Source organism: Miniopterus natalensis, chromosome 4 (genome assembly GCF_054644295.1).
Source record: "Miniopterus natalensis isolate mMinNat1 chromosome 4, mMinNat1.hap1, whole genome shotgun sequence".
Taxonomy (NCBI): domain Eukaryota; kingdom Metazoa; phylum Chordata; class Mammalia; order Chiroptera; family Miniopteridae; genus Miniopterus; species Miniopterus natalensis.
The window spans coordinates 16758998-16779463 of record NC_142084.1 but is presented as its reverse complement, the minus strand read 5'-3'; the positions used below and the strand labels follow the sequence as shown (position 1 = coordinate 16779463).

At 49.7% G+C, this 20466-nt stretch overlaps 1 protein-coding gene and 1 pseudogene across 5 annotated transcripts in view; one reads left to right on the top strand and one right to left on the bottom strand.

The window, feature by feature from the left end:
* The window catches only part of NRG2 (neuregulin 2), a 175226-nt gene that overhangs the window by 89380 nt on the left and 65380 nt on the right, over nt 1-20466 (bottom strand). The window lies entirely within an intron of this gene.
* The window catches only part of LOC107537988 (serine/threonine-protein kinase DCLK2 pseudogene), a 33281-nt pseudogene continuing 27785 nt past the window's right edge, over nt 14971-20466 (top strand).

Below are 20466 nucleotides of genomic sequence, written 5' to 3'. Positions count from 1 at the left end.
GTAACACATCATAATAGATTCCACTTCTGGTTGTATTGAATTAGCGTTTTCTCAGCTATCTTCACCTGTAAATCTCTATACAGACTATTCTTAGAGGCTAATTTCTCAGTCACTTCAAACTTGGCTTTCATTCCTCGAATAAACAATAATAACTGCCAGTATTATTAACATCTGTCAAGTCATCAAGAGCCAAGGAAAACCTCTTGAAATCATTTGTCTTGTCTTTTAATTTATTATTTATGTTGCTTCCAATGTCGTCAGCTCTTTGAACAACTATTCTTGCCGAAAGGCTAATAGTCTTAAGTGAGTTTATTTTCTCTGGCCATATTTTCTCGTTGCTACAATCAAACATGATTTAATTAACTCGCCATATGTAAACAGCTTTCCTTGCTTTGCTAACAAATGAGCCATTCGGAACCTTACTTTGGTTGCAGTCTGATTTTCATTTTTTATATTGTGAAGAAATCCTGCTGTGATGAGATATTCCATTTTAAATTTTCTAATTTTTCTAACAATTGCTTTCTTGTGAGTTGGGAATATTTTGACAAACAATTTAGTTTGGCAATGTTGACGTATATTGCGTGCTTTTAGCATAGCTATAGTGTCGCTGGGTAATAAACAATTCTTTGTCACTTAATTTGACAACAAATAACCCACAGCCCATGGTGGCCTCAAAAGTATGACATTCAAGCCCTGGCCGGTATGGCTCAGTTGCCTGGGCATCATCCCATGCATAGAAAGGTTGGTGGTTCGATTCCAGGTCAGGGTACATGCCCAGGTTGCAGGTTTGGTCCCCAGTAGGGGGCATGCAGAAGGCAGCCAATCAATGTTTCGCTCTCACATTGATGTTTCTCTCTCTCTCTTCCTCTCTCTCTAAATATCAATTTTAAAAAATCTTTTAAAAAGTATGATATTCAAAGTCCACGATTTTCTTTTCTTGTTTTGACATGATAAATGTTCACTGGCAATAAAAAATAAAATAAAATGCCACAGTGCAATGATATCCATGTTACTGGAAACACTGTGAAGTTATAAGTGCATCACTGTGATTTGCAGTGCAGCAAGCACAAAGTCATGACAGTGTCATATATGGTCTTTACCGCAACTACTCAACTTCATTACTGTAGAGCAAAAAAAGCCATAGACGACATGTAAACAAATGAGCATGGCTATGCATTTGTAAAAAACTTTATGGGCACTAAAATTAGAATTGCATAAAATGTTCACATGTCAAAATATTGTTCTTTTTTTTTAACCATAAAAATGTATAGGCAAGAAAATTAAATAAAAGGCAGTCAGGTTAAAGAGGAAGAAGTAAAATGATCTCTGTTTACAGATGACATAATCTTGCATATAGAAAATCCTAAGGAACCCGCTATCAGAACTCAAGGTCAGCAAGTCTACAGGATATAAGACATATCTATCCATATATATAGATATGTATCTGTTAGAATATACATCAATTTTATTTCTATTCACTTGCAATAAACAATGAAACATGAAATTAAGCCCTAGCTGGTTTGGCTCAGCGGTTAGAGCATCGGTCCGAGGACTGACGGGTCTCGGGTTTGAGTCTGGTCAAGGACACGTACCTCAGTTGCAGGCTCGATCCCTGGCCCCGTCAGGGCACATGCAGGAGGCAACCCATCGATACGTCTCTCTCACATCCATGTTTCTCTCTTCCTCTCTCCCTCTCCTGCCCACTCTCTCTGAAAAGCAATGGGAAAAAAATCTCTTTGGGTGAGAATTAAAGAAATGAAATTAAAAAAACAATTTCATTTATAATAGCATCAAAAAGAACAAAATATCTGGGAATAAATTTAACAAATGAAGTGCAGGACTTAAACTCTCAAAATTACAAAATACTTTGTTGAAAGAAATTAAAGAAGATCTAAATAAACAAAAACATCTTATGCTTAAATCAGAAAACGCACCATTGTTAAGATGGCAATATTGCACAAATATATAAAGAATGCTTACAACTCAATAATGAAAAGATAAACTACTCAATTTAAAAATGGGCAAAGGAACACTCAACAACAAAAGCAGAACAACTTGATTAAAAAATGGGCAAAGAACATGACTAGACATTTTGCCAAGGAAGACACACAAATGGCCAATAGGCACACGAAAAGATGTTCAACATCGTTAGTCATTAAAAAAATGCAAATCGAAATCATGAGACACCACTCCACACCTGCTAGGGTGGCTAGACTACAATGGACAGGTACTAGCATGTGCTGGCGAAGAAGCTGAAACCCTCACGCTGCTGCTGGGAACGCAAAATGGCTCGGCTGCTTCGGAACCCGGTCTGGCAGTTCCCCAAAAGGTTAGGCCCAGAGGTGCCATGTGCCCAGCCATCCCACTGCCAGGTAGATGCATATTCAGGGGAAACGAAAACACACGTTCACATAAAAATTTATACACAAAGGTTCGTAGAAGCATTTTTCATAATAGCTAGAAGTATAAACCACCCCAATGTCCATCGACTAATGAATAAATAAATAAAATGTGGTGTATATATACATATACACATACAACTGAATATCATTGGCGATAAAGAGGAGCGAAGCACTGATACATGTTACAACACAAATGAACTTTGGAAAACATTATGCTAAGTGAAAGAAGCCAGTCACAAAAGACCACATATGGCATAATTCCATTTACATGGAATGTCCAGAATAGGCAAATCTATAAAGACAGGAAGTAGATAGGTGCTTGCCTAGGCCTGAGGGGGTAGAAGGCTAAAGAGTACAGGGGTTCTTTTTGGAATGACAAAAATGCTCTAAAATTGACTGTAGTGATAGTTGCACAACTCTGTGGCTATATGAAAAACCATAAAAACTTGAAAGGATGAATTGTACGATACGTGAACTTTATCTCAATAAAGCTTGCTGAGACATACCAAAACAGGCAGCAGGCTCCTTTCCTGGGGGCAAATACTCTCCATAGTCAAGATTGGACTGGGGCCCACATAATCTTATTGCCCCTGACATCTGGTCACATCCAACCTCAGGGCTCCCACTTACCAACCCTTCTAGCAATGGGAAAGAAGTTCAGCTCCTGACTTCCTAAGAGACCTAACCTAAACAGACCCCTCTGTCCCCCAAACAGAGACCCTCTTCACAAATCGTTGTTACCATCACTTTGATCACCACGGCCACCATTCCAGCCCATCTCAGCCCCTACCCCAGCCCACCTCCGGACCACTGGTCCAGCCAATGTCCTGGACAACAGCAGCTTCCATTTATGGGGCACCTGCTATGCTGTCTCTACTCCTATTGCCAACCTGCATACCAAGGAGCCTGGACTTTATCCTGAATGTTACAGGGAGCTACTGAATGGTTTTAAGCAGTCTAACCTTAAGGTCCTATCTGCGTATTGAGATTTACTCTGTAGCATGGAGAATGAATATAAGACTGGAGTAGACCAGTTAGCAGGCTGCTCAGTAATTCCAGGTGACACAAAGGGGGTGAGAGTGAAGATGAAGGGAACTGGGAATATTGAAGACGTGCTTAGGAGGTGAAACTTAGAGAGCCTGGTTTCACACTGGACATGGGGGATAGGACAGAGGCTGGAGTCAAGATGCCCTCAGCACGGGCAAGTTCAGCAGCCCAGGGCAGCAGTCTCCCATTGACTATGGAGGTCTTTGAGTCTTGATGACCCTGAGGCTCCCAAGACCAGATCCCTCGAGTCCCTATCAATAGGATTCCCCAAAGACTCACAGTGTAGGTATTTCAGTGAGGAACGAGACTGACAGGATTAATCTGACCACCACAGAAAGGGTCTTTTAGTTTTCATTCCCTTTTAAGAGAAAAAGTAACTCTTTACTCTGGATACCAATGGATCTCCAGGAGGTCCAATCTTTCTTCTATCAAATTTCTATTATTTTCACCTTTTTATCAGTCCTTAAAAATCCTTCAATCAATCAATTCCACAGACATTTGATGGTCCTGCTAGGTACCAAGTATGATATACTGTTAGGTTTAAGGATTTAGAGATGATCTCCTTCCCCCTAGCAAATCCTGATCTTAAGAAGGGACCCAGGGCTGATTTTTACTGAAGCACAAATGAGTGATGTCTTAATGTGATCTTCCTTTAAAGGAGATTTGAATTAAATTATTTTATTTCAAAAGTAGTTCACAGACAAATATAAATAAGACATAAAAATTACAAGAACTTCCACCACCTAAAGATAATCATAAGCATGTTGGTCTTTCTCTTGCCAGACTCCTATGCTATTTCTTTCTTCTCTTTTTCTATTTTATTATAACTAGGGAATTTACATTTTACTTAAGAAGAGCATCTTAGGATAAAAAATGTCCCCAGTGTGGCTGCTATTTGATGCAGAGCTTTCTCAAGCCCTCAAAAGTCATATGTCTCAGGTTTCCACATACATAGTTGTTTCTAAAGGAGGCCCGGCTGGATGTCTGGCCATGCTAGGTGTTAATATTTACCAGCTTCCTCTGCAAAAGTTCTGCCCACCTCCGTTTGGGACTATAGAAAAGAAAAGTAACAGACAACCTTGAAGCCAGGGCAGGGGCTGGTCATGGGGAGAAGTCTCCCAAAAGGCAGCTGGAATTACTACATTCTTTGCATGGCTCCTGCCTCTGTCTAAATAGTAAATTGCTGCTAGGACTGGCGCATTCGTGACAGAGACAAGTGAAAATTTGTTAAGAGAATGATGTCCCAGACTCTTCCGAGGGGAAACTGATTCAAAGGATTATTTCAAAGGATTGTTAGTAGAAAAAGAATTTAAAGCTCCCCGGGGTAGAGCTGCCTCTGAGCCAGGCTGTTTCAACACGTCCAACATGTCCCCTAGAAGGTCAGTTGGAGTGAGCCACACACAGAGACCAGACTCCCAATGCCAGGGACACAGATGGTCAATGCTGGCCCCGTCCCTGACTGGCTGAACCTTCATGACTGACCCCAGGGGAGAGCTGGAGAGTTTCCCCATCCCGTGGGAGCTGGAATGCAGTGCTGGAGGTTCCAACACTTCCCTCACACCCAGGGGAAGGATATGCCTTCTGTAGAACATTTAGCTTCTTTCTAAGCAGAAAATTTTCGATGTTGAGAGAGAGCAAAAGCTCTCCTTTCACTGAAGCATAAGAGCACCTTCCCATGCCCACCTCTTTAGGAAGGTGCTGGTCCCGAAGCTGTACAGTGACCTACTCTTTCCTAGGGATCTGAGGGGGTGGTCTTAGATGTCCCCACGCAGATTCCTAGGACAACTACTCTCTACAGCCAGGGTTGAACCAGGGTCTACACAATCTCACTACACTTGATGTCTGGTCACGTCCAACCTCAGGGTCCCCATGTACCAACCTGTCCAGTGGTGGGAAACAAGTTCAGCTCTAGACTTCCTGTGAGACCCAACTTGAATGGACCCCGCTTGTCCCCCAAACAGCGATCACTTCACGAATCATTGTTACCATCACTTTATCACTGCCACCATTCCAGCCCCTGTCCCAGTCACCATCTTAGCTGCATCCCAACTACTAACCCAGTCAATATCCTGACCACTGCTGCCAACAAACAGCTCCCATTTATTGGGCATCTGCTATGTTGTCTCTAATCCTCACTGTGAACTTATAAGTTCACTGAAGAGGAAACCGTGGCCCCAAAATGTTGAGTCATGGCGCAGAGAAGAGGTGGAGCTGGGCTTTCCTTCTAGTCTGGATGATCCTGAGCCTGTGCTGTTCCCACTGCCCCCTGCTGCCTCCCTATGGAAGGCTGAGCTCTGGATACAGACTGAAAAGGATAACATACCAATTTGCTGGCTATGTGACCTTGGACAAGTCACTTACCTTCATTGTGCTTCACTTTCACCTTTACAATGACAGTTTTGTTTGAGGCAGTGTCTGTGGGTACGTCTGTGGCTATGTACTGGGATGAGGTGAGGTAGGGGTGAGGCCACTTCCTGCTCTGCAAGCCCAGAGCAGCCAAAAACTAGAGTTGCCATGGGGACCTAGTTAGTCATGGTCAGGCTGCAGGGCGCCTGTCCACCCCCTGCTGACCCTCTAGGGTGCCATATTCTGTGGTCAGGAAGACGGACACTGGGAATGCCTTTGGAATGTTCCATCTGCTGGGAGCCCTTTGGAGGGCTGATGGAATGATAAGGCAACAATAGCAGCCTGGGCTCTGTGGCTCTCATCTTTCCCTTTAATGAGGTTCCTTCTGCCCCACAGCCATGGAAAGCTCCCAAGTTCCCCACAGATGCCTCCTTGGCCCTTCTGCCCTGCCTTTCATCCTACACCACCCAGTTTTCTCAACTCCTAATTCTGTCTCTGAGACCTCAGTCCCCAGGCCCTTGACCAACCAGGCAGAAAATCCACTGGTTACAACACTGGGACCTCGGCCCAGCGGCCCCTTGCTATATACCATCTCCCTGGCTGGCCCTGGCAGTCCTTCCTGGCCTGGCAGGAAGGCCCAAATTCATAGCCTCAGGGTCTCTGCAGAGCACAGTGGCCAGGAAGAAGGACCCTGGATGGGTAGAGGCATTCACCAGCTAAGTTGCCAGGGAGACAGCACAGCATAAGGGCATGGAATTTATAGTCAAACCGACTAGGCTTAGAATTCTGGCTCTGCCTTTTCCAGGCCGTGTGACCTTGGGCAAGAGATGTAACCTTTCTGAGCCATACTTTCCTCATGTGTAAAACAAAGACAATAATATTTACCTTGCAGGGTAATAGCAAGGATTAACCAAGATAATATATTTAAAGCACCCAGTGCAGTGCCTGACACATAGTTGGCACCTAGTAAATGCTGGTTTCCTTTCCTTTCCTGGACCCCTACCCAGCCTCTGCCAACACCAGTGGGCAAACAAATTGGGCAGATCACCTCTCACTTATTTGAGAGGCCAGGGCTCAGTGGACATACCTTTGGTCCTTTAACCTGTGCAAGCTGAGGACTACAAAAGGTGGGAAAGAGGAAAATGAGAGGGGTGGGAAGAAGGTGGGTGGGCAGCAGAAGGGCATCGTGGCACGAGGCAGGAGAGCTTGTGTGGCTCAGGGCCCTGAGCACCTCCAAAGAAGTGCAGGGGAAACTGCTTTGTTCAAAGCAGCCGGCCCCTGGGGGGTTTGAGGGGAGGTCACGTAGGCTCCAGATTCAGAGCCTGATGTCAAGTGGGTCCTTCCCACTGTCCCGTCCAGGCCAGAAGCAGGGAATCTGATATTTACATACCTCTGCAGATGTCCCAACAGCCTGCCTGCCCCACTCCGGTGCAGGAGGACTAATCACACCAAGGCCGACCTCCCTTTGGAAAGCCCCGTGACCTCAGTGATCCCGTGCTCTAAATAGCCAGGGGGGCAGTGTGTGTATGTGTGTGTGTGCACGCAGAGGAGGCTGTAGGCCTGGTTCAGAGGGATACAACATCTGGCCAGCTGTGAGCCTCAGCCAGATGTGCGCCGGCCAGATGTAGGGCAAGCCCCTCTGGGTGGGGGCTGCACAGGGGGGAGTCATAACCTCATTGCGCAGCCTAAGCCTGAACATATTACTCTGGAATATGTGCACCATCAACAGCATTGCCATTAAAAAAAGGCCCTCAATAAAGAGGAAAGAGCAAGGCCCTGAGCGTTGCCAGGGGGCCTCTGACACACTTTCTGGGGTGGGGGCGAGCCTGGGAGAGGCCTGGCAAGCACTTAATCCTGGACCCTAGCAGTGCATGTGCTTGTGAGGAGTGGGGGGCTGAGCTGGGAAAGGTGTCTCCCACCCTGCAGAGAGCTACTGAAAGCTCAAAGCCGTGGACATGGCCAAAAAGTGCTTTTGCGACTGAGGTTAAAGGGTTAGTGGATCCGGGGAAAGGGGTACCGGAGTCTGGGAAGAATTAGAAGTGAGCCAGCAAACAACTCTGGGCCCCTTTCCTCGCCTTCTTGAAACTAGGTATTCTGGATGCTTCCAGCAGGGAAAGTGCTAGAATGTCTGTCTACTTCTCCCCTCTCCACCGTCCCCATTCCCACCCCTACGCCCCATCCCAAGAGAACCAGCCAGACAAGCCATACAGAAGCAAAGCCAGGATATCAGGGCTGGGCCGCCCCACTACCTGGGGGCCCTGGACCTGGCTCCAGCCAGCTGTTTCAGGAACACTGACAAGGTTGGGTGGTCACAGCAGGCTTCCTGGAAGATAGGGGGTCTCGAAAGATACGGGATTTGGCCAGATGATGAGAAGAGGACAGCACAGGAGAGTGTCGGCCCTGAGAAGCTGAGGCAGAGAGGGAGAAACAAAGGAAGACTCACAGGGGAACCAGAAGGACCTCAGAGCCCCTGAGACTCAAGCCCTTGATCTGACAATGGGGAGAAAGAGGTATACTTAACAGGAGGAAGCCGTGGAGGGATCCTCGACAATGGGCTTACAGGCACTTGGGGACCCCCCCCCCCCAACCCAGGCAGCTTTTCTGCTCTGGAAGCCCAAAGAGAGCCAGAAATAATGGGCCAAGGTCGGGGGCAGGTGGACTGTTCTCTAGGAAGGACAGGGAGGTAGTGTCAGGAGCTGATGAAGAATGGGACCCAGAGAGGAGTGGGAGACGCAGAAGCCAGCAAGGGGCTGGGCTGGCTGCTCTCTCCCAATACCTCCTACAAGTTTGAGGCAAACACAACTGCTTCTCATTAGCAAAAGTGACCGTGGAAGAGAAATCCAGCCCAGCCCAGGTCACGGTCACAGCCCTGAGCAGCCAACCTCAGCTAAGCCAGAGAGGAACAGGCTGGGGCCCCAGGAAACCTGTAGCTGCTGTCCAGCCCTGGGGTCCCCAGGCCACCCAGGCCAGCACCTGTAGTGGGCAGTGATGAAAGGGAGGAATTGAAATGGCTGGAGGAACAGAAAAGGAAGGAATCTGTGTTAGGTCAATACCCTCCTTCTGGCAGTCTTGCCTGCTTTTTCCCTCCTAATTCGTTTATCAACATCCTGGCTAAATCTAACCCCACCAATCTCCTGCTGAGAAAATGGCAATGGCTTCCTACCGCCTAAATTAAGACAAACTTCTGAGCCCACATTTAAAGATTCTCTGTGATTTAGCCCCCCTTAACCTCATCGGTTTTCACTCCCACAGTTCCCTAAACCGAGCCCTCCACTCCAGCTCCTCTGCAAAGGTCCCTGCGCATTTCCTGCCAAGTCCCTCGGAATCTTTGCTCGCAGTTTTCTTAGCATAAAATGCTTTTTCGTCTCTACCAACTCATTATTTTACATTCCACTCATCTGTAACATTGGGAGGGTAATAATGCCTACCTCATAGGGTTTTTGTAAGGATAAAATTAGAAAGTGCTTGGAACAGAGCCTGGCACGGAACAACGTTCGCTATTTGTATGGTTATTACTGTTCTTCGTTCCCCTTCCCATCTGAGCCCACGTTCCACCTTCTCCATAAAGCATCAGCTCCCTGATCTGCCCACCCATGACTGTCATCAACCTGCTTCTCGCATCTACCAACTCAACTCACTTCTGCTCAAACAATATGTGTCAGGTGCCCTAAACAATGCTAGTCACCGCGGTAGGCAGCAAGAAGGAAATGGGGACTTGAGACAGTCACTGTCCTGCCCTCTAAGAGCTTACAGTCTGGGGGGATTCAAACAAGCAAAAGGCAGTTACGAGAGGGCATGCGAGTGCTGAGCTCAGCTTCTATGCACAGAGCACCAGGAGAGCACAGAGGTAAGACCAGCACTGAGGATCAGGGAACGCTTCCTGAAGGAAGTGATAAACAAGCGGGCATCTGAAAGTTGAACAGGAGTTAGCAGGGTGGAGAGAGGAAGAGGGGTGGAAAACAGCAGGAACAGCATGAGGGGAGGGGGAAGGTGATGGATTTGGAAACTACAGTGAGCTCAGTAGGGTTAAGAATGAACTGTGAGGAGAGATGGTGAAAGCTGAGGCTAGAGAGGTTTGGCAGGAGTGAGATCTGGAAAGGCTGCGTAAGCTGGACTGATGCTGGGGCTGAGTCCTGTGGGCAATGGGGAATCATGGGAGGGGCCGTGCTGCTCACTTTGGCCTTAACATACGTGTCTGGAACTATTTTTAACTGTTTCACATCTATCAGACTTGTCTCTCAGGAGATATAAAACCTGGTGCCTTCTCACATGCCTTTTTAAATGAGGTAGAATATAAATAGGTAGATATCTATCAGATGCTCCTTGAGGGCAGACCATGGACTACACTGGGTTTTGCACAGAGCAGGAGCCGAGAGCATGTGTGGAGCCAGGTGGTGTTAGAGGAGCACTCTGCACTCAAGAGGTGGGGGGAAACCTGGATCAGCACCCAGCCACAGGCAGCCTGGGGACAAACCACTCAAGTGCCCTCACTCAGTTTCTGCCTCTGTAAACTGAGGACCATGCCACCTGTCTACCTGCCTACCATACGTGGGAATGCAGGTGAAAGCCAAGGTCCCCAAAGGAGGAAGCAGATGCCGAGACAGACGGGAAGGCTGGACCCCACTGAGGAGCTGGCTCTGGAGGCTGAAGAAGGGACCCCAAACCAAGAACAAGAAACAAATCTGTGTCTCTCAGCAACCCCCACCCCATCCACAGTGCCTTCTCCATCCATTTCTCTCTCTCCAGCTCATGGAAATCACTACCAACCCTGAAAGTTGCCCAGTTGCCCTTTCCCAACAGATATTGCAGTAATCGGGGGCCCGAAGATGTCAGCTTAGGAGGCTCCAGGCTGTCCCTCTCCTGACCAGTTAGCACCTCTTTCAGGAAGCCTTCCCTGACTCACCCCCAACTCACAGTGTTCTCTCCCATCCCTGACTTTTGCACTTCCAGGCGGCACCATTCATGAAGTACATGACTGTGACTTCCCTCTAAGGGATCCAGACCTCAAAGAGCCCCTCCCATCCTCAAGACTCTAATATCCTTGAGGGCAGGATCTGGCTGTTGCCTCTCCAGCATCCGCCATGGTCCCCAGCACAGGCTTCCTAAAGGTGTTGGGTGCTGGCTCCTGCTCCTTCCTCTTTGAAGCTGAGGAAGATTTGAGGTTCTGCATGGGCCAGAGTGGGGACCCAGGGATGGAGAGTGGGAGAAGAGTGCCTCTTCCGACATACACCTACTCTGCTTTCACCAGGCTAGAGCCATAAGCTGAGAGCAGTGCTCATGTAGCTGCTAGATGAAAGGCTGGACAGCAAGTGTCAAAACCCTAATTGGCAGGATGTGGAGGTTCCTGGAGGCAAGGCGATGGGGCAGGTGGGGAGGCCAACAGCTGCCCAGAAAGAAATGGAAATGTAGGCAGGCTCTAGGGCCTGACAATGGGTCTGAGGCAAGGCTTCACTCCAGGAAGCTGCCCCCAACCCCTCCCCAGCTTCATGGTAGAGTGGGTGTGTCCAGAACAGAGAAGCAGAGCTGAAAAATGGGCTACCATCTGGAGAAGTTGACAGGGGTCTGGAAGACAGTGTCACCACAAGGCCTTCTCCCTGAGGCAATCAGGGCAGGCAGGCCTCATCAGCACTTTGAATAAGCATCTGGCTGGTTCCAGATGTGAAACCAGATGTGAGAAAATGACATCCTGGCATTGGCTAGTCCATTCTCTACCCTTCCAGCTGGCAGGGTCTTCTCAAGGTCTTTCTGTCCATGTCCCTGCCGGCATGCCTCCCTTGGTCTCATGTCTCCAGCTACAGGACTCTTGTGGTTGGCCAAGTGGCTCCTCACATCTCACTTTGGTTCACCCCAGAATTAATTTATTCTCTTGTCCCATGGAGATGGGAACTAGCTGGTCACCATTCCCCTACTCAAAACTCTGATTGTGTGTGTATGTGTGTGTACATATGTATGTGTATGCATGCACATTCACATACCAAGTCAGATCCCTGGCCCTGAAAGGAGCATTGGAGAGGATGCAGCCCCACCCACCTGCTATCCAGGCAAGGAAGACCAGGAGAGGAGAGGTCTGCCAGGGGCATCTAGGAAGCAAGACGTGGTTCTAGTAGACTTAGATCTCAGGCATCAGGCTTCCAATGCTTTTTCCACGCTGCCACCTCTCCCCCACCCATTCCACCCCTAAAGACACCCAGCTCCGATCTCTGTGTTGATTCGGGGAGTGAAGGGAGCCTGTTTCCCGGGTAGGGCTCTCACTGTCAAGAGCTGTAGGTGTTGACATACAGACGTCAGAGGGAAGGGGAGCAGCTGAAAGACGGCACGGCCTCTTCCGGGCTGGATTACGTGGGATTAAGAAGAGCTTGAAAGAAGCCAAGAGGGATTTGGGGAAGAGGGTAGATGATAGAAGAGAGGCTCCAAATGCTGGCTTCTGAGGGATGGAGCCCAGGCCATGTGGACTTATGGGGGAGGCGCCCTTTCTCACCTAGGGAGAGCCCTCCATTTCCTGGGGGCCTTCAGCCATCGTCACCTCACTCCTCAGGGGCCAGCCCTTCTGGATTCTTCCATGGTGGGCCCGGGGACTGCTCTAAACTATAAGGTACTTCCCGGATTTTTCCTGGGACAAGGACCTCAAAGGTAATCTTTTCAAAGACTAGTTCACTTCATCTTACAAAGCAGTGCAAGGCCTGACTCTAACTTTGCCCAGCCTCAGTCTCTCAGTCTGTGAAACAGGCAAAGACCACCCCGGAGTGGGAGAGGAAACAGCATCTTCAAGCAGAACGTGTGGCCACCTCACCCCCAAATCACTCCCACGTTAGCTGCAGTTCGAGGCTCAGGGTCTACTCTGGCTTTCTTAGGAGGGGCGGCTGGATAGTGCCGGGGGCCCACGAATAGAAAAGAATGCTGGCCTTTCCAAGCATCGATAATTCTCTGAATTTGAAACCTCTCTTTTTCACAGCACATACTGTACAGTCCCTTCATTAAGGATTAATTACCAGCCAAGTTTGAAGTCTTTGGAGTTGTTTGGAAGCTACATGAGCTGAAAACGAAAACATGACTATTTTGTTTTTTTCTAAATGGAAAAAGGATATTTTTTTGTGGGTATTTGCAATGCTCATGAACAGCTGAGGGGGGTTTTATTCTATCTTTCCAAAAATCATTGCTCTAGGCCATAACCAAATATGGAAAAAATGACCAAAAAATAAATAAAAATCCCCAAACCACGAACTTTTCAGAAAGTTACAAATAGTTGAAATAGAAGTGGGTAACAGAAATGGCCGGTGGCCTTGCCCAGCACAATTTCCATGCATTTCCTGCCCTCCCTGCCCACCACTCATGCCAGTGAGGTGCCCGGGCATCTCTCAAGAGATTTTCCCTTCTAGGCATCCTAGAACCAAGGAGCCAGGCACAGAACTGAGTGCTGGGGGAGACCTCAGCACTGGACTAACAACATGCTCATTTCACAAGTGAGGAAACAGACCCATCAGAGGGTTTAAGTGACTTGCCCCAGGCCCCATAGCCAGCTATGGCAGAACCAGATCCCCAAGCTGGCTTTTACCTGGCTGTCCCCCCACCCCCAGAAGCATTGCAGGGCAGACCTTAGGGAGGGGGTGCGGGCATAATAGGTAAAGGGGATCAAATATAAGGTAACAAAAGGAAACTAGGCTTTGAGTGTTGAACACGCTATGGGACATACAGATATTGAATTATAATGTTATGAACCTGAAATGTATGTGATGTTATTAACCAATGTTACCTCAATAAAAAAATTATGCACACAAATACCTAATGAATAGGAAAACATTAACAACAAAACATTAAGTGAATAAAACTGGGGGTGTGGAAAAGAAGCCATCTGTGGCTGAGCTTGGGCCATGCACACCAGTGAGAATAAGGGGGGGCCTTATAGAGGAGAAGGTGTGGGCTTGGAGACAGAGACAAAGACTAGTCCCTGTCTTGGAAGGGAAGGGTGGGGGGTCTCATGGAAGACACTCACTGTGCTGGCCACCACCCCAGGTAGCTCTACAACTGCCCTGCCCAGCTCCTGGACAGCTGGCATGAGGGGAAAGTAAGCAGGGGTTGGTGATGCTGCACCCCTTCCCCTGGGTCACAGGCTCTGATTTCCCAGAAACTATGTCAAATCAGGAATGTCCTCCGCAATGTCCCTCTAACCAAGATCCAGGCCAAAGCTCCTGGGATGGCATTCCACAGACCAATTTTTCCCAAGGAGGGAGAGAGAGAGAGGACAGGGGCTCTCCTCTCCTGGGAGCTTGGGCACAGGGCTCTGCCCTAGGTATGGTCCAGAATGGTACGATTTTGAGGTTAAAACTCTGGCAGCAGGCACCTGGGTTTGAATCCTGACACTACCACTTACTCACTCACTAGCTGTGTGACCCGAAAGTTACTTAACCTTGCTGTGACTCAGTTTCCTCATCTGTAAGTGGAAATAATACCAGTGCCTCTATCTTCTGCTTCACAGTAAGCGCCGTGAATATTGTAGCTATTATTACTGTTGTTATCCACTCAATATTGGCAACTTATGGAAGAAAGAATAAGCAGGTGGACACCTAAGAACCCGGAACCTACTTCCAAGGTTGGACAGAACCTGCCTGCTCCCGGCCCCCTGCCAGCTCCTCCGCGAACTCTGAAAAAGTTGCCAGGCTCGTCTGGGCTTTGGTTTCCCCATTAGTAATGCGGGGATAATAGAGCCCTTTGCTGTCCTGTCAAGTTCTTTGAGAGGCTCGGATGAAAGGCACCAGCAGTGGGTGAGATGCTGCTATTACAGCTAATGACAGAACCAACACGCTCATAAGCGGCTGCCCAGCTCTGACTCAGGCTGTTTACGGTTCTAGGCCTCACTAGTGACAGGTTGGGGGCGGGGGGGGGGGGGGGTGTTAAGTGGGCCTGCGGTCAGTCAGGCTGAAGGGGGAGCCCAGGCTAGTGCCCTCACTTGCCCTGCTACGTTAATGCATCTCTGTGCCCTGGCTTCCTGCAGGGCTTCTTTTCTCTGGGTTCCTGTCTCTGGGTCCAGCTACTCTGCCCTGTCGCCCTGAGAATCCTGGCATCGCTCACCCACCCGTCTGCCCCCCTCCCCCCCTCCTGCCAGGACTCTGGCTCCAGCCTTGCGTGTGACACATCACTCTTGAGGACAATCAAGCCTGTTTAGAAACATGTGGAAGCCATGGTCTCAGGCTGCTACAGCCAGAAGAAGGAAGCATTCCCCAAGTCTAGCCCCCAGCCCCCCACAGGCCCAGGGACGGTGGCCCAGAAGGGGACCATCGGCATGGTGCTGGACACCCTGTGTGACCTCCACGTCTGGTCAGATGTTGCAGCCCCTCCCTCTCCCCGGGTAATGTCTCATGGGAGGTTGACCAGGGAAGGGAGGTTTTCATAAATAAGCCCCCCCCACCCCCGACGGTCCTGCAGGACCACTCCTGCTATGGATCACCAGTTCAGCGTCTAGACTGGGGTTGCCTCCCTGCCCCCCCTGCCAGTCTCCTATGGGAACTGGAGGTAGCAGGAGGGCTGGCGAAGCCGAAGAGCAGTTGAAACCAGGCTGTCACCCAGATCCCCAAAAAAAGTGCTTTCTCCTTGGCAGCTCAGTCCAGCTGCAGGAAGCCTCTGCAATCGCCTCTGTCCTAATCCTAGTTCTGGCCTGGGGACATGAAAACTCATCCAACTTGGATCCGAAGATGGCTTGGGGCTGAGGCAGCTCTGAGCAAATGCCCCTCAGTCTCCCAAAGTGTCTCCTTCTCACCAAAGCTCTGGCTTTTCTGACCAACCCAAAGAGCAACAGGCCGCTGGATGGCCAGATGGCAGGAGGCACTGGCAGCAAGAGTCACCTGCATGCCTCTTCCAATCTGTTTCCCCAAGAATTAGTCCTTGACCTCCTGGCATCCTTTCCCCCCTCTCCACCCTCACTTAGGCTCCTTCTACTCCCAGGTCTAGCCCTGACGGTCCTTCCTTCCACCAACACTGTGAAGCCCCTACGGCAGATCATGTGGCAGATGCCGGGTGCCAGAACTGGGATAGCCAAAGCAAGCACAGAGAGGAACACTTGCTGGAGGCAAGCTATGGAGGGTGGAGAGGGGGAGAAAACTGAACCTCCAATGGGAGCAGGCTGGCCAGAAACCAGTGGGCTTGAAACAGTCAGGACAGAATGGGATACATTAGGAGAAGACTGGGGACAGCATTCCAGGCAGGGGTAATAACGCCAGCAAGGAATGGTGGAGGGAAGTCACTTGGCATCCCCAGGAGCATTAGCTCCTACAGGGCACACAGGCTGGGGTGGGGTGGCACAGAAAGTGACCCCAGATTGTGCTCTTGACATCCTGGGCAGTGAAGGAAGCACATGGATGCAGGGTAGGGTGTGGATGCAGCCAGGGAAATCAGCTCAGACTATCTTCACAGGAATTCCCTGGAGTTGAAAAGATTGGAGCCTCTTCTTCAGAAACCCAAGCAACCTTACAGAGGTAGGCCCTTTGCCATTTCCAGCCCTGGAAGGCAGGGAGGACTGAAAGGAAACACTCTCATCACTGTTTAATAGAGAGGGAAACTGAGGCTCATTAGTGCTTAGTCATCTGCCCAAGGTCTTAGTGTAAGTCAGCAACCAAGCCAGTGGAATATTCTAGATTCCCTGGGCGTCGAGGGGTCCTCAAGAAGTTACCTGCTCCACTGCTTGCCCCAGGCATGCTGGATCCCAACAAATGGGGCTTCTGACTATGCCTAACCATGTCAGGAAGCTTTTTTTTAAACCACTGGTGCAAAATATTTGTTGAATTCAAATCTAGCCTGAGTCTTTCCTGCTGTGGTTTGAACATACAACTTGTCTGGTTCATAGGCAAGATGGAGTCATATAAAAGCCTCTCTAGGCTTGGTTATTTTGGAGCTTCCCCTTAGAGTTCTCTTCTCCAGGCTCAATCTCAACAGTTTCTTCCTCTGTAGTCCTAAACCTGCCGTGACTGGCATGGCACACATGGTAGGTGCCCCATGACAATCAAATGAATGGTGGATGGTGAATAAATGAACCAGCGGCTTCCAGGCAAGCACAGCACTTGGACCTCCATGAAACAGATCTCCAATCACAGTCCCAGCACCTCTCAATTTCTTAACAACCTGCCATGATACATGTGGAGCCACTGCCCGGGGTAGTCTGGAGATACTCTTGGGCCACATTCTTACTTTAAAAACATGGGTATCTTCCCTCCTAATCTACCTTAGTGCTTTTGCATCTTCAGAGCCTTTGCTGGGGAGGGGCAGCATGTTTTCTCATTGCCTCCTAAACCCCACACCACACACACACACACACACACACACACACACACACACACACACACACACTCTGTACAAATAAAGCATAGGCGCCAGTCCCTGGAGGAAAACCCATCCGGTCTTAACCAGGTTGGCATCCCTGCTGGGGCCTTTTGATAAAGAGGGTTACTTCTGCAGACAGCTAAGGCCTATCTCCCTGAAAATCCCCCTTATCCTCACCTCTGCGATCCTGATATACGGAAGGAGCTGAGCCCTAGACAGGTATCATTTGTGATGACCATGTGACAGGCACTGCGCTAAGCACTGTATGTTTATTTCTCATCTGGTCCTCACAGCCACCCTATAGGTTACGGCAGAGGAAACCGAGCCTCAGAGAGGTGAAGTCTGGCTAGGAAATAACAAAGGCGGGCTTGGAGCCGGGCCTGCCTGGCTGCAGAGCCACCCTTTCACCTGGCGTGCTGTCCTGCCTCTCCCTAGGCATGGTCTGGGAGGGAACTCGAAGTCCCCAGTGCTCCCTGCCCCCCACCCGAGCACGCAGGGCCACCTCTAGTAAGAACACTCGGTCGCAACAGTGGGTGCTGTTCACATCCAGCAACTCGTCTTTGTTCAAACTGGTTCCTTTTCTGGTTGTTTCCTTTTCTCCTAATCTCAGATTGAAGACCTATTATTTCCAAGCCAGGAAAAAAGAACAAGGGAGAAAAAGGAGCTCTGTTCCAGGAACTGTACCATCTCTCCGTGCTGCCCGGTTTCTCACTGCTCTGACTCTTGGACAAGCCCGGCCGTGCCTGGCCCCCAAATTTGGCAGAGCCATTGGTCACAAGCCTTTTTAGGGTCTTCTCTTCCCCCATATACCTCCAGGCTAAGACTGGGACGAGAGAACAGGAAGAAGGGAAGGAAAGCAGACCAAGAAGAGCACTGCAAAATGGTAAACTCTAGTTCCCAACTGGGCCCTCCAATGTGCACCCCCTGCTCTCTTGGGGCTCTACTATGTATCCCCTCCCTGGCCTAGAGGAGTAGCTCCAGAGACAATGTGTGGTGAGTCAGAGAAGCACAGTGAGTCCGTACACACCCCATACACACACCCCCATACACACATACCCCATACACACATACACACACACCATACATACACACCCACATACCATACACACCCACACCATACACATCCACCATACACACACACCTCATACACACACACCCCATACACACAGCCCCCCCACACCCCATACACAAACCCCAAACACACACCAACACACCATCCACACACCCCCCCATCCACACACACACCATCCACACACACACACCCATCCACACACACACCATCCACACACACACACCCATCCACACACACACCATCCACACACACACCCATCCACACACACACCATCCACACACACACACCCATCCACACACACACCATCCACACACACACACACACACCATCCACACACGGGTGCCCATACCAGAATCACAGACTGTCATGAACACATCCCAGCCTGTTCTTATTCACAGAGGCACTCAGAGCCTCAAGGGACACAAACTCCCCTGAGTCCAAGACACATAATCACGAGCACATGCACTCACAGTCAGTCACATGTCTGCGAGCGCTGCCATAAACATGCCCCTTCTCTTAGGTACAAACATCATCACATGCATGTGTGGGGAGTGGGGACCAGGTCTCTGGACACTAGCATTTCCTGACAGGCCCAGATAACAAAAGAGGCTGAACTAGACCCTTGAATCAGAGGGGTCCCCGAAGTTCATGGGGCCTCTATTTCTCAGCCCCCCTTCCACTCAATCTCTGGAGTTAATGGTTGGGTCCCATCCAGTACCGGGAGGGAGAAAGGCGCGTCCCAACTCTTCCTATGACCCTCACCCCAAAGCCCAGCCTGTCTATCCGGAGCCAACAGAGGTCAAGCTTATACCAGGAGGATGGTTTGTGTCCAAATGTCAGGAGACGCCACTGTGTCTCCCTGGGAGAGAGTGGAATTTCTGGCCTCAGGCCAGCGGGAGCTTCTAACCTGCAGCTGGCATCCACTTTCCTAGCTGAAGGGGAAACAAAGGTGCCTTGATGCAAGGGCACCACAATTGTTGGTGGCAGGAGACACGTCAGCACTGCCCCAGGGCAGGAACCCTGCCACCACCCTGTTAACCCCACGTGGTCAGGCTCGCCCTCCAGCCTCCCCACAAGGTCCCCCTGCCCTGGGCACAGGCTGGCACATGCTCCCCTCTGAGACCTCCAAGAGTGTGTATGAGTAATAGACAGGGGAATGAGCTGGAGGACATGGGGGAAGCTGGACGGCTCACTATGTTCCACTTTGGGTTAGGGAAGAAAGAGCACCCGGAGGGACACCACGACGCTCTCAACATGAGCTCACCCAAACCAAAGCCATGAGTTTTCCCAGAAGGCAAACAGCTGTTCAGAAGAGAAAGCAGCCCATACCAGCACAGCTGCCAATACAGCTGGAGACACTGTATTCCCAGCCCTAGGTCAGGCCCAAGAGCGATGAGTGAAACGGTTCTCCTGGACAGTGCCAGTGGCAGCATCTCCAGGTGCCACCAAGAGGCCATGGCTTTCATGCCACCCCACACCAGTTCTGCTGATCCTCTAGTATGCAACCAGGGACCAAACATTCACCCAACCTGAGCCTGGACAGAAGGACTCCACTTCTGCTCATGAACCCAGGCTCATCTGAAGGCCTCCCAGCCAGCAAAGCCAGGAGCATCCTTCCCACTCTGGAGAGCTCAGCACCCCTGATGTAGTCAGTGCTAAGAGGGAAAGCTCCCAGGAGTGCTCAGCAGTACCACTCTTGCTGAGGTCAGACAATGTGACTCCGAGGTAAATCCAGCAGAAGTATGACTGTGGGGGCTCAAGGCCCCTGCAGAGGAAGAGGTGTGCTAGCGACAGGGGAGAAAGGACTGTGGACACGGCCCGTCCTATTAACCTGAGTCAGCCCAGGCATTTTCTTTGTAGGACTTTATCACAATATGCCCTTGTGTTATTTTCATATTTGCTTGTTACTTGTTTTCTCCACTAGGATGTAGGCTCCATGAGTTCAGGGACCATACCTGTCTTATCTGCTGGACTCAGTAATATTTTTAAATGTATGAATGAATGGTCTCTACCCACAGAACCTCTGCACTCTGAGCTCCATTGCCCAAAAACACAGGAGTGAAGTCCCGAGAGGCGCAGAGGATCCAGATCAGGAATGTCAGAAAGTTCCCCCAGGGAGGCCCACCTGCTACCATCCACCCATCAGCTCATGCTGCATTCCACAAATCTACCCTGCCTATTAGGTGACAGTGGGAGCTGAGGACACCTCCACGATATTAAGACAAAAACAAAAAACCCCCAAACCTGGCCCTTTCCCTTAAGGAGATAGCACTTTGGTAAGAAAGGCGAACC